This window comes from Channa argus, chromosome 7 (assembly GCF_033026475.1).
Source record: "Channa argus isolate prfri chromosome 7, Channa argus male v1.0, whole genome shotgun sequence".
NCBI lineage: Eukaryota > Metazoa > Chordata > Actinopteri > Anabantiformes > Channidae > Channa > Channa argus.
In genome coordinates this window covers 9,110,795-9,124,716 of record NC_090203.1, presented here as the reverse complement: position 1 = coordinate 9,124,716, position 13,922 = coordinate 9,110,795, and the positions used below count along the sequence as shown (strand labels likewise).

Sequence of the window (13,922 nt, the reverse complement as noted above, 5' to 3'; positions counted from 1 at the left end):
TCGTTAAGTTGTTAAAACAGCTGTAATATCTTCAGACTGGGTTCACAGAAGTGTTTGACAGATTCAGCTACATAGTTTATCAGCTGCTGTAAAGAACATTAAAAATATATGCTTTATTATGTAGCCTAGATGTTGAATGTTTAGAAGCAAATACGAGACTAATTTGGCATCAAATTAATTTCAAATTTGGCATCAAATTAGTCTGTAATTTCATCACTAACTCTTCCCATATAGAAACTTCGCTTTTAAAAATGATACAAAACGTAAGTAAGACGCGTATAAAACAGCTGAGTGTAGCGCGCTGTGTGTGCGTTTGTAGGCCGGGGACTGATTACTGTGTAACACCGTGCGGAAACAACCCGTTTTAAAAGCTATACTTTGTAAATTTCACAGTGAAGCTGAACCACGAAGCAAAAATGAAATTGTTCATTTATCATTGCAGTTTATAAGCTGACATTTTGTAGGTGCTGGATATGTAGAAACGGCAACTTTTTAATAGTTAATCGCCGTTCAGTTTTTTTTTTTATGTGTGTACTTCCGCGTACTATGTTTTTTTCCCCCCACTGACACTCGGCAACTTTCGAACAGGAAACCTATTAGACCTCTCAACTCCCGTTTTCTCGGAATTTACGGGTGAGTACATCACTTTAAAGCTTTTCTGTAACACACACACAAAAAAAAATACCCGAAGCCGTGGGACTCTGAATTATTAGTGAGTCGTTGGTGCTATTTGTTTTACCGAGAGAAATGGTTTTGCCCCCCTCCCGCTCTCTCTCTCAACACTCAGCCCGAGCACAGTCGGTAGCGTCCACACAGAGGCTTGCTGTGCTCGGCTGTCTGCGCGACATCGCGTCCTAGTCGGCTGGAAAACCAGTTAATATAGTTTTTACTTGACATTTCAGTTAATTCCAAGACAACCTGGCTCTCCAATGTATATTGAACTATGTGTTAAAAGCATTGAGGTAGTAGTTACGTGGGGACAACAACTTCAGGTAGCACAGCTGGATCGTGTGTATTCTCCGGCAGAGAACCCCAGGATTTTACCACCGTTACACCAAACTACAAATCACTTTAATATATACAAAGGGAGTCCGTGTGTGTCGTTGAGAGCTTTATAGCTGGTGAACTTGTAAAATGTAATGTATTTTACGTTGTTTGCAATAGTATCTTTGTACATGAGCACAGTGGCTGTTACTGATAAAGAAAATACGGCTATACCGTATGAACCTGCTTGTATTTTTTTTCTTTCGAATAGTATTATTGCTTGTGTGTTTTCTGCTCTGATTCCAGACGTAGGACGTTGCAAGATCAAAGGCTTTGTTTTGCTCTTATTTAATTATTTTCGCACAACTTTAAAGGAGGTTATAGTCTTGCTGTGCTATTAACACTAGTCCCTCCCAGATTCCTATCCCTCGTTCTCTCCCAATCACATCAGACTATATAGAGTGGAGGAGAGGGGGGGAGGGTTGCAGACAGTGTTCATTAATTAGTGTCTGCATATAATTGATTAGCCATGATGATTTTGCCCTGTGAAACAGAGGACATTGGCTCTGCAGAAAAAGGGAGAGTTTCTCCACTCACAGGAAACTGTACATGTACCGCTGCATCATTATACCACATCAACAAGGGGCTGGAACAGTGCAGGTTGTGCTCGCCAGTAGGCTGTCACATTTTTAATAAGAAAACATTTCTTTTTTTTTTTTGCCAGCCTGCCAGGCCCGTTCTTATTTGTGACCGTCTGATTTCCAGCCCTCTGCGGTTTCAGTGTCGAAGCTTGAGCTCTGCCTAAGCAAAATTATTATTCCAATTAATGCTAATAACAATTGGGTTTGCTAATCATTAGATGGTGTTTAGTGTTAGTGTCTGTGTGTTTTTTAAGGGCGTTGCAGCTGGTGGTTTTCGAGACTGACGTGTTTCCAGCCAGCCGTTGCACCTTAGAGGCCCTATGTGAAGCGGGCCCTGCCACTTCCTGTTACACTCTGCTAGACTAGAGGAGCACTGCACTTGTCATCTCTTTCACTCCCCATGTTTTACATGTGCAGGCTTGTCTGGAGCCCAGAGGCTACCTTCTCTTCATTTTAAAGGAATGTTGGCTATTGAATTTGAGTTGCTCTGCCGCTCTCTCCCTCCATGTTTCTCACCCTCTCTATTGTCATAAACCTATAGAAACTCACCACATTCACTATGGGTAGGAAGATAAAGCCAGATAGTGCTACAGCAAAGTGTAATAGTCGTTAGACTCTATGAGAGATACCCACGAACTGGAATGCAGGTAATGGCACCCAGAGTGTAACAGCCAGGGGCTGTCCTAAGGGCCTGAAGCTGAGTTGAAGGCAAACTAATAATTTACCGTAGTCAGGCTTAGACTTCAAAGGGAACACAGGTATTCTTCTCTGGCTGCTGTGGGATTGATGCACAGGCAGCAGATAATGAGAGACAGAGTGGACTCGGCTGCTCTTCTTCTCCCGATGGTGAAATCTACTGATTCCTCCTGAATGAGCTCAGTGGGTGAGGTGGGTTGGAGTTATAAAATTGTGTAGGTGGATGTGCGTGCATAAAAAGGTGGATAGTATGTAGTCTGCCTATGACACTACTACTTCTGTAACCATAGCTAATATTGGCAACAATTAAGGTGAGACACTGTAAATACAGTCCTAATTGTTGAAAAGTGGTGTCAAGTACATAAGGTAAATATTTGATAGTTCTTGGCCTCATTTTGGAGTGTTTTGATATTTTATAGACTAAACTATGAATTTGTTAATTGAGAAAACATTTCTGCAGTTTTTATTGTGGAGTGTTTTGCTGATATGATGGTATTAAAGTAGTAAAATAAAGATTTGTCAGTCAGACTCCTTTGATATCTGTGCTCTTGTAAATTACCTGTTCATTGAGATTATGTATGTTCATTATATGATATTTTATGGATTATTACCTTAATTGCCCACAGACACCCCCACTTGTTTTAATTAATTAATTTATTTTTTGAACTCTTATAGAATGCTCCAACTCACAATATTGTCTGTAAGTCAACATTTTAGTCCCTCATTTGCACCAGAGATGATGCCAATTGTCCTTATTACAAAAGGTGTTTTAACCGTTAACTGAAGAAAAGCACATTTCTAAATATAAAAAATATTACTGATTGGCTAATTAAATTTAGCTGCTTGAATTGTTTTTAACTATCATAATTTCACAGAATTCTGTCTTTCATATTGCAAATCTGCAATTCTTTAAAATTTTGTTTATTTTTTTTTATGGTAGAGAATCTAAATCATCAGCTGTTTCTATCATAAACAGCTGTTCTTAGCAACTTTATGTTAAGACTGCACAGGATGTGAGAGTGTACAAATATAGTTTTTTAAAAAAAAGTTGCCAAGTACGAGGGGTGTTTGTCACCATCACTATATTAACACATGTACAGAAAGCCCATTAAGAATTTAACTGGGGTGATGGCAAAGTTCTCTTATAAACATGACACCTTTCAACACAGCAACTAAAGCTGAATTTAACCCTTTGGTACAGAGATTGTACAGCAGCCTTTGCACATTTACTTCAGGCAACTGGAGCTGTATATGCATATAGTGAAAAATAGAGAAATAGAAATGAACAAAAATGCTTAGTAAATAAGATTTTTAATATTTCTCTTTTTCCGTATCATTTAAACTTAATAAACAGTGGACACTGAAATATAATGGCAGACAGTTAAAATGGTGTACTCTGCTGTAAAATAAACAAGGAGAGATTTCTGGACACAGCCAAAATTAACTTCAATGCAGAGATAATGGGTATCACAGATTTTACACATTAGATTATAATTCTAATCTGTATAAAAATAAAAACATTTATGAGAGATTTAGTGGATATTGCTCATTGCTAGTATGCGGACACTAAGTAATCTCACACACATGTAAGAATGTAACATAATATTATGATAGTGCTACAGCTCTTCTAGCCAAACAGAATCCAACAGCTCTGATTAATGCTAAGTCGTTAAACTCTTTGACCGAGCTGACAAGGCGTTTTAATGTAGAGAAAACATTGGTTAGTTTTCTATGCCTCCGCACCAGCGACAGCCATAGTCATTATGTTTTTGGGTTATCCATCTGTCTGTCCGTTTGAATCTTTCCTGTGAACATGATATCTCAAGAATGCCTTGAGGAGAGCTCTTCAATCTTGGCACCAGCCTTCACTTGTGCTAAAGGGTGAGCTGATTAGATTTTGAGGGTCAAATGTCAAAGTAATTGAGAACTCATGTTTATCCATTCTTGTGAACACAATATCACTGGAACGGCTTGAAGCGATGTCTTCTAATTTAACTCGAGCATCTACTTGGAATCCGTGATGGGCTGCTAAGGCTTTGGTTGTCATTGGTCATAGGTCAATGTCACCTTGTGACCTTGTGTCCTTCCCATTCTTGTAAATGTGATGTTATAGGAATGCTTTAATGGAATTTTTTTAAATCCAGCACAAGCATCCACCAGGACTCTGGTGGATGCTTGTGCTTGTGTTTGTTCTGATTAACTGATTTGATTTTGATGGTTAAAGGTTAAAGTCATTGTGAACTCTCATCCATTTCAGTCTTGTCATTGCTGTATCTCCTGTAGGCAATTTCATTACATCTGGCACAAATGTCCACGTGGACTCATTGATGAGAATATCATTCTGGACAGACATGCATGTAAAGTAAAACTTGACTGGTTTGCAGAGGTATACAACTGCAATGCATCAATTTTATTTATGGGTCTGTTTTAATATCAGTGGGACTGTTTAGTAGATGTATGGGATCAGATCATTCAAAGGACAGTGATTTTTAAGTGGCTGTAGCTCACAGGTGTTTTACCACAAAGGCCTTGGTGTATTTACCCCTAATCTCTGTCATCTCCCTGCTGTCAGCCAGAATTGGACAAGCCTGTCTTTTCGCAGCGTGCGTGTGCACATCTGCAGCAGTGACATCCCCAACCCCACCAACCACTTGAATGACTCCTTTAGGGCCCAGTATGAATGCAGCCAATCTCCATGTCTGTGCTCTCACACGCAGTGACTTCAAGTATATAACCTGGGCTGCAGCAGCTTGTTCTACACAGTCTGAAAAAAGGTAGAAAATGGAAGAAGTTACAGCCATCTGTGCAAGTGTGAGTCAGAGGGATGTCTGGAAAGCTGGAGGTGTGTGAGTGAGAGAGGTAGAGAGAAGACCCAAAGAATGCGCTCTTTCATTTGAGGGTCAGGGTGGGGTAAAAAAGTCAGACTAGACTATATACATGTTGTTTTCTCTTGAGGAGTGGGGGGGAGGTAATGGTCGGGTGAAATGATTTAGGTTTATATGATTTAGGTGAATAAAAATGATTTACACACAGCCTCTGCAAATATCTTTCCACTCCTTGCTTTGTTAAACAGCAAATCAGGTTAACTATTATAAATGTTGCTGTGCAGTCCAGTGGGACATAATTGATGCATCATGTTAGTGTGACATACCAAAAATAATTTGAATGCCTCAACTGATGGACGGAGGATTATTATTATTTTTTTTTAAGCAGTCTGTGGCTGGTACTGGAAAGTGAATACTGGCGGCAACTAAGTTTTTTTTTTTTTTTTTTTTTTTTTTTTTTAAATCATTGATTGAGTGTATTGTTTATAAATTGTTTGGTCTGTAACTAGTATGTAGTTATAATGTTTTGCAGTCTTAAACAATGAATTAATATATGGTAAATGGAACCAGTGAAACTACTGGCACACCAGAACTGAATATCTAAATGAACTTTTTGTGGTTGAGTTGCAAGTTTTGACATTAAACATGAATGATGGAAGTAAAAAGGACAATTTCTCTGGTTCTGCTGCATCGTTGTTGATTTTGTTTGTTTTTTAAAGCCATGGTAGTTGTGTCAGAGCTCATTGGTCATGGGATTGAAATGTCACTATTAAGTGTAAAGGAACTCTTTGTGTTGCAACTTTACATATATCTGTTTCATGTAGCACCTATCTCAATTGTTTAGTTGTTGTGCAAGTGAAACTAAATCAGTGCAGCTGTCTTTGACTGTTTTCCTGACACTCTCTCAGGAAACTGCTCTATTGTTGTAGAGCCTTTGCTGTTGTATGTTTGCTAAACAGCGTTAATTAATATTTCATTGTAGATTTGGATTTAAATTTGAATTAAAATATGGATTATTGTCTGGGATCGGTGTTGAATGATTTCTTCTTAACAGCTCTAACTAAAATAGAGAGAGGTGGAATGTTGCAGATGTGAATTGCGCACTGTTGGCGTGAGGTTTGAATTGTGAACCATAGTGCTTGGTTTTGCTTTTGTGCAAGTACAAAGGCATTTTTGGCAATGTTAGTCTTAGAAGCTTTGATTCTGGGCAGGCTAAATTCTTTCCTAAAATATTTAGCATGTGCCTTGGATTTTGCTGCTTCTTTTGGTATTGTCTTAAAGGCAGCTGCAAATGAACTTTGGACACACTAACGCACAAGCATACTTGTGAATGAATGAGGACTGGTTATCGTCCCAAATGCTAATCAGAGGTTTCTGTGTTTGGCCTTAGCAATTATACACTCACACATGGAAGCAGTTAGGTCAAGCTGAAGGTTCAGTGTGGACTGCCAGTCCATGCCCATTGATTGGACCTGGCCTATCAAATCTTTCCATAATGCCAATGACCTCTATATGGGGACATGGATGGAGGGAATGTAGGGGGTAACTTTGAGTGGGGGTAGGGGTAATAGTTTGTCAGCGCAGTAGAATGCACTTTGGTGCACTTTTTTTGGAAGGGGAGGTGTGTTGGGCCTTTGTTGAATATACATGGCTCTGTGCATGTAGAGTTCAGCAGAAGCTTGTTATTTCAGATACCTCATTGAACATCATCTTTATAATCTAAGCAGATGCTGCGGAGTCTTGCATTGAGACCTTTTGGGGAGGATGGGGCTTTTCAGTGTCATTAAAAACCTCTGAGAGAAATGTCTACTCGACTGAAATCACATTAAGAGAAGGTCAGTGATTCTCTGCAGGAATTGTATCCAAATGAAATCTAACCAAGAAAAGGTCATTGCAGTAAAACTATCAGGAGACATGTGACAGTGGTGCAAAGTCCTTTTGAAATCAGCAAATCCAAAGGAACTCAGCCGTATTCATGCTTTTACACTTGTAGCTGAGAATATGTATGGTTGTGAAGCAATGAAAAGACCTGTCTGTGTTTTCCTGGTGCTATTGGCCATAATCTTACTTTAGCCACTGCGTAATGATCTTTAAATTACATAATTGGCCCTTTTCTACCAGCCATGAATGCACTGGCTGTCCTGGAGTGATCGTACAAGAGGCTGCTCTATTTTAGGCCCAAGGTGGAGAAGAGGGAGGTTAGGTTATGATTTACAGAGAAGAAATAAATGAAAAGAAGGGATGTTAAAAGAAAGGATGTGGTAGTAAAAAAGAGGAGCACATACTATGTGTGAAAGCACATCTTCTTTATGCTTTGACCACAAATGAGCTACTCCCGCTCTCTTGCCATACATTGACATCATTTCCCTCTTTCACACACACTGTGCTGCTGTGCTATCTTGCACTATCTCACTGTGTATCATCCCCTCTGTTTGCTTACCGTCAGTGCAGTAATGAGATTTCTGGGGTAATTTTGTCCCCTGTATGCACAGACAACTGTTCTCTTGCCCTCTACCTTGTTTGACTAACATGCAGACATTCAGTCACTTTTTATCTTGAAATGACCCTACCTCTGTGAATTGATAAGAGTCTTAGCTTTAATCTAGTTGGTCTTTAAAGAATAATTTGAGCTGTGGTGGATCAGTTTCCTTTTAAGGAGGTAATCCTGTCATACGATTGCACAGTTTTGGTTAAGTTTTTTTTTGTTTGTTTGTTTTTTTTTTGTTTTGTTTTTTTTAATTCTTTTTATACAGCTTTTGTACTGTATATATATCTCATTCCCTTATTTGATTATTCATCACTTGAAGCTGAAGGCATTCCAATCCTTTGTCTTGTAGGCCCTCCTAGAGCTCTTATGTCTGCTCTCCTATTTTCTGCATCTCTTTTTGTGTCTTCAGTGGGAGGGACAAAGACACAAGCGAGGGAGACATGCATGCCTTTTTGACTAACACAAACTGGAGGCTAATAGCTACCTATCATTAGCCACATTGACATTGATCACATTACAATTAAGCAATTCTAATAAATAATATACTAATTATTGTGTTTACAACAAGCTCTAGTTTGTCTTCTTGATCACTATAATCCTGCCCCCAGCCTATGACATAAGTGGTTCTTGGTTCTAGACCATCAAAGACTTGGTGCCACTGGAACTGTTTTTTTTGGCTGAGAACCAGTTATTTTACTGTGAAAAGACCAAGAACTGGTTCCCAATCAGGCACTTGTTCCAAACCAGCACCCACAGACTCATTAGGACTCACGGTGGTGAAAATACTATACGTCACTTGTTATGTTATTGTAGTTGACCTTAGGGCAGTACAATGAGGTTGTATTTGAATAACTTTGTGTGGCTCAAAGGATTGCCAAAATCTAATCATTAATTCAGTGAAACAAACCTAACTGCATTATTTGCATTATTGCACTCAACTAAAGTTTTACAATGTGAATTATTCCTTAATAGACAGAAAAGCATACATGCAAAATGTAATTTATGTTGTATGTAGTTTTTTTATTATAATTATTTAAATGCAATTCTAATTGTTCTTAATGTCAGTTGCACTTTGTTTTTTTTTTGTTTTTAAACACACAGTATGTTATCCTGTGATTCACTACAGTCATTGATTGTGCATGGGACTAAACCTCCCATTTTTATTTATCCTTAGTGGTGTGAAAACACACAGCTGTGGCCTATAGCCTTTCCTTTATAACAATGATTTAATGTTGGCATTTTACACCTCAGGTCAAGCACAACCCCTGCTGCTGTCCTCTAGCTGATTATCTCACACACACACACACACACACACACACACACACACACACACACACACACAGTCAGAGCTCATAATAAACCTTTAGGTTATCTAATAGATTCTGTGTGGTTTAACATGCTTTCATGATAAATATATAGACATGTCGGCTCTACAGGGTGAGCTACTATAGCTTTGAGTTGGTTTTCACTGAGGCTTTAGCTTGCTGTCAACTCCGAGGCCAAATCATTTGGTAAAGCTGAGGCATAGGTTCGGGTATAATTCTGAGCTAACACATTACTGATTGTTTACATCCTTGTTAGGCTTTCCAGAGTTTCTCAAACCTATCTTTCCATTGCCTGTTTTTCTTTCCAGCATTGCTCCCTTGTGCTTGATTTCCTGCACTAATGTGTTCACTCTTTTAATTTCTTCTCCACGCCCTTTCTCCTCCTCCTTCCTTCCCACTAGGCCCTTTGCAAGTTTGGTATTCTGTGTTTAGTCTGTAGAGTTCATATAAGAGCTTGCAGCCATAGCCATGTTTACCACTCATAGCAGCTGTAGACATTTATGACTGCAACATAGGTTTGGAAAACATGGTAGTGAAAATAAATTTTATAATGAAACATTTTGAACTTTTGTATTAATGTAAAAAATGTTTGGGAAAATCATTTCATTAATCAATTACTGAGCAAACATGAATATCATTAGTATGCCTGTGTGCCAAAAATACATATGTTAATAATAAATGTGCACAAACCCTCCAGTTTTTAGGCCAGCTTCTCGTGTTCACACTTTTTTCATGAGGTCAATGTTACTCATTTGTTCATCACTGTGTTTCGTTCATACGGTGCAACAACTTCCTTTTCTATTTCCCATGTGAACCGAGTTGTACAGAAGGCTTATTTGGTGCACCTTTTTTGTCAGGTTTTATATGGAAACACTTGTAGGCTCTTATTTTCCACCTTTTCTCACTGTCTTTTTCTCCTTTTCTCAACCTCTCTTTCTTTCTTCATCTGATATGACATACAGGAAATGGCTCTGATAACTTCCTGAGGAAATTACACCCACTTCCTGTCTGTGTGCCTCCCCATTTGCCACCATCCAGTTTTTTCCCCTTCCCATCTCTACTCCAGCCCCTCAGGGAGCAGCTGTTGGAGAAGTGCATGAGTAGTGGTGTTGGTAGGAATCCCCCAGTCACTGCTAATGAGGCTCTGGCCGGATGAGAGAGCCGGATAAACAGCAGTACGAACCCAGCAAGCTATAGTCATTAGCTGCTGAGCTATATTTGGAGAAATGTAGAGACCTATAGACGACAGCACACAGTTGATTGTGACAAGGTCTAAGAAGAACTGTGGTCTGTGCGTACACAATGGATGCCGTGGCTAGTTGCATTTAGTAATTGTGAGGACGTGAAGCTCTAATTTAAATTTTAGTACCAGGAAGGTTTATGCTCTGTGTTCATTCTGGGTCTTGCCTATTTGGATGCCGTGATAATCAGCAGAATAAGACCGAGCCCACTAACAGTGTGACAAACCATTTGGGTTTTACACGTCCACACTGTGCCAGTTCCAGTAGTTTTAATTTTCAGTGTGGACTTTTAAAAGCCTCTGGTCCCCTGCATTGCTCTTGGCCACTGTGACTTTTAGTTGAAGCATCTGATAGCCTTAAAACTAGTTGTAACTGTTTTAAAACTGCAGTGAGTAACTTTCAAAGAGGAACTTGTTTCAGAGCTGTTCTTTCTCCAACGAGACTGTTGGCTTGCTCTGCAATTGTAGCTACATCGAACCTGGGCTGTGCAATATAATAAAGCTGAGTAATTATTTATTTTGTTTTAAAACTGTGTCAAAATCTTTGCTTTCTTTTTTTCATTTAAAAATGGCTAAATTGCAAAACCATATTAGTGTTTCTACTAATGTCACTGTCAATCCAAAGAGCAGGGGCAACAATTATGTGAAGTATTAACAGTACTGTTTGTTGTTGCTATTTCCTTGACAATGGCTGAGCTTTACCAGTCAACAAACTGGAGTAATGGCGTCCGCATCAGCTGAAGACAATGACAAAATGTCACAGAAAGGTAGTCATATTACCTTGGTGATTTAGAAATTGCATCCATCTTGTGTCAGTATTACTTGGTTTTGTTTGCAGACTTCACTTTTAAGAAATTAACACTGTTTCTACACAGAGGCCATATGTTGAGCCATCTGTCAGTAACCGCTACAGTGATCTGTTTGTGTGTGTGTTTGTGTGTTTGAGGCATTCATGGACAGGAAGAAGTGTATGTCCCTTGTGATTTAGATCATGTCTTGCTGTTGGGAATGCTGTTTTTTTTTTCATGTAACCGTACTAGACTTTCTGAACTAAATGTGAACATGTTTATTACCAGAAAAATATCAGTCAATCACTACATCTTTAAATGTAGGGATTCATGTTTGTATGCACACCAGTGTTTGCCGTTATTGTTAACATTTTTCCTGTGATTGGCTTTAAAACCTAGTATCAGCAAACATAGAACACTTTGTGATGGTTTGTTATTTATTGGAACCTCCTGCACCATTTGACCTGCTTTTGCTTCAGCTCCATCTAATTTATCTCACTGTTCTCTGACAGTCACTGTAATGTTGATTTGACACATGTGGTCCTATTTGACTCTGTTAAGGGTGCTGAAAATACCCACTCTGAGCATGAGGTCACAGTTCGACTGCTCCTAAAACAGCTGATTGTTTCAACAGTTTCACAATGGACAGAGTGTTTGCATAAGAGTTGATGTAAGAGCACCTCTGTTATTTTAAGGCCGATGTAACCTCTTAGTGACCTGGTGAAATTATGAAATGATAAACTGTGTTGCTACTTTGTGGTGAAATGGGTGTTTTTTTTTCTTTATGTGCGGTATAAGACCTCGACGTGGACAGAGAGGGAGAGGAATGCTGTTGTAATGTCCAGTTGTCGTAAAGCACAGACACACACTATACCCACAATTCTCCTCAGTCTCATAGGAATGACCTTCCCCCTCCCGCATACATGCTCAGTCTTAACCCCCACATACGCACGCACACACACACACACAGACAGACAATGGCATGCACGCATGATGGCTATCATTAGATTGATGCCACCTGACACTTGGTTAGAACTGGAATGTGATGGGAGGGAGGTGAGAAGCGGGTGGGGGGGTCAGCTGCCAGCTCTCAGGAGCACCGGAGGTGATCTCTGAACTTCTGGGACATGCTATTCAAATACTGTACACTCATGACCTTTTTTTGCCCCTTAGCCACAATGGTATCATCCATGAAAGACCCTCACAATTTAGAGCTTATGCAAACTATCATGTGCTAATGGAGTTGAAGGGAAGAGGGTCTGGTTATTGTTAAAAGTCTCAGACCGTCTCCATCTGTTGTCTGCACTGTGCCATATGCTGGAATGCACCATTTGCCTCGTCCTGGGCAGAGGGGCCCCTGCCCCATTATAATCCAGTGTTCTTTACATTCAGAGCAGAGTCGACCATACCTACTTACCACAGAACCACTGCAATTAGCTTCTCCCTGACTGCTCCACTTTATCTGTCAGAGTATCAGGATGTATTGTGGTTACCCAAATATCAACTGAGGCATAACAATAACAAGTGCTCCGCTGTGGGATCTCCTGTAATAAGGAGGCTGAAATATGGTCACTAGTACACCATACAGAAGCTGCAGCATTGTTCTTGTAAGAACCAGCTTTTCATTTGAATTAAACCCTGGGTAACTGAAGTATTTCACAGTCAGTCTATCTGTTCATTTTTTTTTTTTTTTGCTTAGGGCATAAAACTGGTTGGTTGGTCAATAGACAAATGTGTGCAACTGTTGCAATATTTTATTTTATTTTAACAGAATGCAGTCCTCTACTCTCTCCTCAAATGTAAGGACCTACTGCTTTAATCTGTCTTATAGTTTTTAAAAAAATAAAGCAACTTCATAGATAAGCTATTAATTGATTCAAAGAGAAAATTGTTAATTGAAAAGAGAGAACTTTTTAGTTGCAGTCATATGTGAATCATAGGCTGTACCCTCTAAATTTATCATGACTTCTGAGGGTTTGATCCTGCACACCTATCATGAAGACTTTCTGTTTTGTGTAAGAACAGGATCAGGAGTTTTTACTGGAACTGTAATGCTGCAAGCATTTTATCTTTTAACCAGGAAATGGCTTGATCTGCTTCTGCAGTATTACTCAGTTACAGCTGCTGTTGCCATAGTGAAATAACAACTTTGTCTTTGTCTTGGTTAGGTGGCTTTTGGCAATTTCTCACTGTGTGTGTGAGAAAGACACTCAGACAATTACAAGTATACACTGCCTATTTTTCCTCGTGTGTGTGTGTGTGTGTGTGTGTGTGTGTGTGTGTGTGTGTGTGTGTGTGTGTGTGTGTGTGTGTGTGTGTGTGTGTGTGTGTGTGTGTGTGTGTGTGTGTGTGTGTGTGTGTGTGTGTGTGTGTGTGTGTGTGTGTGTGTGTAAAGAGGCACTGTATACATGTAATTGTCTGAGTGCATGTGTGTGCGTAGATGTGCGTTCATGGCCCTGATAGGCCTGTGACTTTCTGTTTAGCTAACCTCTCCTACGCTTGTTGCTCCAACACTGGCCTTTCTCATCCCACAGCCCACTGGAAATGGCCATGAATGAACACATTCTATTTCTCTTTGTAAGAACTCACCTTGACCTCAAAGCATTTTTACCACTGTACACATCCACTGGGCTCGTCCATGAATCAAATGGTAGCTGTGTACATAGTCACATTTACTTATAAACTGTAACCACTTTTATCAGTTTTCACTCCTTAGATATATGTTTTAGTAGAATTAGTATTTGGTTATCAAATGCTGAATTAGTCTTTATACTTAAAAAAAAAAAAAAAAAAAAAAAAAAAAAACTTATTTCCTTATTTTTTACTTCCCCTTACACCTCATCAGCTCTGTACTCACACTCTGCCCTCTTTACTCACCTAACAGTGGACAATGGTATATGTTGTGCACTGTAGCTGTTGGCTTTCTTGCCATGTC

At 39.4% G+C, this 13,922-nt stretch overlaps 1 protein-coding gene across 5 annotated transcripts in view; it reads left to right on the top strand.

The window, feature by feature from the left end:
- Positions 1 to 381: 381 nt before the first annotated feature.
- arhgef1 (Rho guanine nucleotide exchange factor (GEF) 1) overlaps positions 382 to 13,922 on the top strand; it is a 39,087-nt gene continuing 25,546 nt past the window's right edge. For 2 of the 5 annotated variants that reach the window (XM_067509024.1, XM_067509021.1), the window contains exon 1: positions 385 to 633. The gene's annotated coding sequence lies outside the window, so the exon portion shown is untranslated. Of the gene's footprint in view, positions 634 to 13,922 lie in introns of all 5 variants that reach the window. The other 3 variants (XM_067509023.1, XM_067509025.1, XM_067509026.1) reach the window with 3 other exon arrangements.